Raw genomic sequence first — 4,328 nt, 5'->3', positions numbered from 1 at the left:
TGCTGCTCGAATTTAAACTGAAAAGAGGTTCTTCAAACTTTTGCTAAATCACTGATAAACTGCTGCATTAGGGAAAAAACCTTAAGTATAAATGTGTGTAAAAATACAAAGTATATCTCTCTCCCTTTATACAAGAGCTTTTTTAAAGCAATAAAGGAAAATACATTACTGCACTACTGGAGGCGTTTTTACTTTGTTCTACTTATTACCCCAGAAAGACTCAGAGAGACTTTTACTGTATGTCAGGGAATTCAGTAGGTAAACAACATTATAGACTTGAAATCTGCCTTTTCACACAACAAAAAAGGTTCAAGATGAGCTGTAGTTTTGTAAAATCCCCTTACAGTACCAGAACTTGCATATTTTAGTAAAGGAAGGTTAATTATTTTGTATTTATTCCTTACAGAAAGCTTTTCTATTCCTTGCATAAACCAAACCACCTGACAGGAGATTGTAGCGAAGTGGCGGATGGTGTCCTCTCCCACGTAACAAGTGCCAGGATGAGAGGGAATGGCCTTAAGTTGCACAAGGGTTCCAGGATGAGAGGGAATGGCGTCAAGTTGCACAAGGGTCGATCTAGGTTAGATATCAGGGAAAATTTCTTTACAGAGAGGGTTGTCAAGCACTGGAACAGGCTGCCCAGGGAGGTGGTGGAGTCCAAGTATTTGGAAGTGTTTAAAAGATGAGTAGATGTGGCGCTGAGGGACACGGTTTAGGGACCCTGGCAGTGCAGGGTGAGCGGTTGGGCTTCATGATCTTAAAGATCTCTTCCAACCAAACGATTCTGTGATCTCCTGACACTTCTAGCAGATGTGCCAATTAATTTCAGAATCAGTCACAGAAGTGCAGTTGTTGGAAGGCACCTCTGAGGTGGTCTAGTCCAGTCTTCTCAAAAGGCTTTTGATCACATACTCTAATCAGTAAAAAGTGTTCTGGCAGGCACCCTCAATATATGTATATTTATTTATTTAAAATGTACTACTCTACATTATTGTACAATATCTGTACATTATTGTACAATATCTGTACATATCTGTACAATACAGACATTATTGGTAAAAATACAGAGACGAGGTTCCTAATGCATTCTAGGTCAGTGTTTTTTCTGTCTCAGTACTTGGAGCCTGTGGCAGTTAAAGTTACGAGCAGTTGCACGTGTGCAGCTAATCTACAAGTAAGCTGTTGGGTCACCTGTTAAACAGAGGAGAGGTTCAGATCAAGACTAAGGAAGATGATGAACAAGTGAGCTATGATACAAATTTCAGTTTTTCCAGCTAGAGTGGGGCAATTGAAGCTTCTAAACGGGAGTATATGGAGCTAGAATGTGAAACTAAAACAAACAAAAACCCCCACCCAAACAAAAAAACAAACACAAAAATCTATCAATGACCACCCTCCTGTTTTCTATTAATCCTGTTTCTCTGTTTTCCTTGAGATCTGTTTTCTTAAGCCTGAGTTTTTCAGTGTGTTTGACTGTCAGAGTCAGCCACAGGAAATGGAAAATGTAACAAAAGCTCGAGGAAAATACCCACCTGTTCTTCAGAGTCAGACAAAAACTTTTTAGTCCGTCTTTGCTTGAATTTTCACACATTGTATTATTTTACAAGGGTCATATTTGTTGATAAGAAACTATCCTTACACACTCCTTCACAAGAAAGAAAAACTCGAAGATGAATGGAGAGGTTTTCTTGATCATGGTAATGACTACAGAAAGGACTATTAAAGGTTTCAGAATGCAGCTTCTCATTCACCTGTCAGCTCCTTTCCATGAATTCAGGAGAGTGCAGATATGCAGAATACTCTACTCACACAAAAACAAAAACAAAATCTTTGAGACTGGTGAGAAAGCATTTTTAAGCCAAACGATTTTTAGGAGGACAGAGGAAGAAGGAAGATTGCAGACCTTGCACATACAGTTTTAAAGGCAAAGATAAATCTCTTTTTCATAATGCCTCTTTTGAGGGAAGCATAAAATTAAATACTCATGAGGATCCTAAACCTGAATTTAAAGAAACTGCTAAAAGTTATTTACAATTACAGTTAATTAACAAAGGTGCATTGCTTCTGCCCAATAACATTTTCTAGATTCCAAACTTTAGTTTAATTCCCATCTCATTAACAATTTAAATTTACAGCTGTTACTGTTAACAATTTAAATTTACCCCTTCAAAGGAAATCATTCTAAGATCTGAGCAAAAATTAAACTTCTTTTAATTTATACTACCATGACTGTTGAAAATTAGTTAATTATGTTTTAAAACTTGTATTAACATTTTACCATCAAACAATGCAGTGTTCTACAAATGACCCTGTCATAGTCTCACTGAGATACGTAAACACTGACAAAAATCACAAAGTGTGCATGCACAAATACGCACACACAGAGGTAGGAAAGCAAACTCGTGTCGAGGAGAGATACAGAAAGAACAGCAACAACAATAAACTAGGCTGCACTTTGTCTAAATTCAGTGTAAGTCTTCGTTATCTTCCAAGAAATGTATCAATTTTCAAAAGGAGTGCTATTATTTTTTCATATGCCAGTCAGCTGTTCCTGACAAAACGGTCACTTCTGCTATGACCTGCCTCAACTTTTGACTATTCTCGCTCTCTAAGACTTCCTAAGAAGTCTTGGTACTTTAACTTCAGCTTCATGCCATTCTACTCTTTGAATTTATCAGTTCTGCTACTTTTTCTCAATACTCCTCTTTTAGCTTGGGGATTTTGGAGCTACTTTTAATTAAGAACTGAAAAATACACAAGTGAGACTCCAGGTTCTCATCTAGAATTATATAAAAAATCTGACTACTGCTGGGAAAAAAAGCATGATAACCTTTCCCAGTAAGTATGGACAAAGACATGGTATGATGGTACATAACTGAAACATACATTTTATTTTTTTAAATCTTTTTCTGACCGCATTAGCTGTATTATCTAGGGTAAGACTTTCAGAGACAAAGACTTATTTAAGAAATCTTTACAAAAGATTCCTCCTTTATTTACACTAATAAAGTTTATTTACACTAACAAGTATGTATTTTGTATTTTGAATGCAAGCAATGGCAGAGAATATTTGGAAAAAGAGAATGGGATTTAAAAAAACACCCAACACTGTGACATTTTTGCCGCTGCTGTAAATCATTAAATGTCCCTGCCACAGTTTATCACAGCATGGTGATTCCCTTGTTCCAGACAGCGACAAAGAAATAACAGTCCTTTAAGCAGGAAGATTACAGAACTTTCTAGCTATCACTATGATCTTATGCTTTCCTATGAATCCTGGGCGCAATCTGCTATTTCCTCCTAAGCACTAGGGTTGTAGATGTACGTTGAGACAATACCACACCTTCCTCGTGACAAAGCTGGCACTTGGTCAGAAATCATAAAATCAGTGAAGGGGGAGAAATGACAGCAGGGCTTATTTTATATCTTTAGTTTGTAAAGGAAGAGCACGGAACCAACCTTTAAAAGAAACAAAAGCAATATAGCCTATAAATGTGTGAAAGCGGCTTAAGAACAAAAGCTGTGTCTCTGTCATGGTGGTGCTTGGTACCATTAGATTACAGGCAGTACCATCACGATCTGGTAAGAGCAAACAGAAAAAGTAATCATTACCCTGAACAACTTAGAACATAAATAAAATGAAACTTGTCTGAAAGTAAAATTTGAAGAGATCTGGCCCATCAGCTGCAAAGTTGAACAATTATTATTGATTACCAGAGTGTTAATTTTTCTTAGTATTGAAAAAACACCACATTCATGATTATATAAAAGAAATGGTCCGTAATTCCCATCTCCACTATCTGTTACCGTAATTTTCAGCTCCTGTAGTTCCCGAATGGTCAACAATATGTCAGAATGGCATTTGTAATGACTGAACTGAATAAAATTCTTCTTGAGCCTCTAAGTGCAGTGAACTAATCATTATTAGGCCTTGCACACTCATACCTCATCAAATATGCTTATGTTGGATGTGTGACTTGTTAGATAACAGAACTTTTCAGAGACATCCACTTTAGGATGAAATGAACTGTATCCTAAAATAATGCATTTCGCTAAATTAAGTTAAATGAGTTTCATCATTTGTATCAAAATTTACATTTGAAGCCTGAGCTGCGTTTGTGCAGACAGAACTTTCAGACATGGAATGTATATTTCTACTAGATTAAAAGTAGCTGAGAAATACTACTATTACGGTGTAACACGCTAAATGTCTCTGGTAAATACACTCTACTTTTCAGCTAATTGCTTTGTTAGCAGCCCAGTCCAGAAGACCAAGGTGATGCAACCTGCGCCCTGTCTGAGCTGAGGTGTAAAAATATTCACCCTCC

The sequence above is a fragment of the Buceros rhinoceros genome, unplaced genomic scaffold, assembly GCF_000710305.1.
Source record: "Buceros rhinoceros silvestris isolate BGI_N320 unplaced genomic scaffold, ASM71030v1 scaffold2871, whole genome shotgun sequence".
NCBI lineage: Eukaryota > Metazoa > Chordata > Aves > Bucerotiformes > Bucerotidae > Buceros > Buceros rhinoceros.
Note: the sequence above shows the minus strand (reverse complement) of the source record.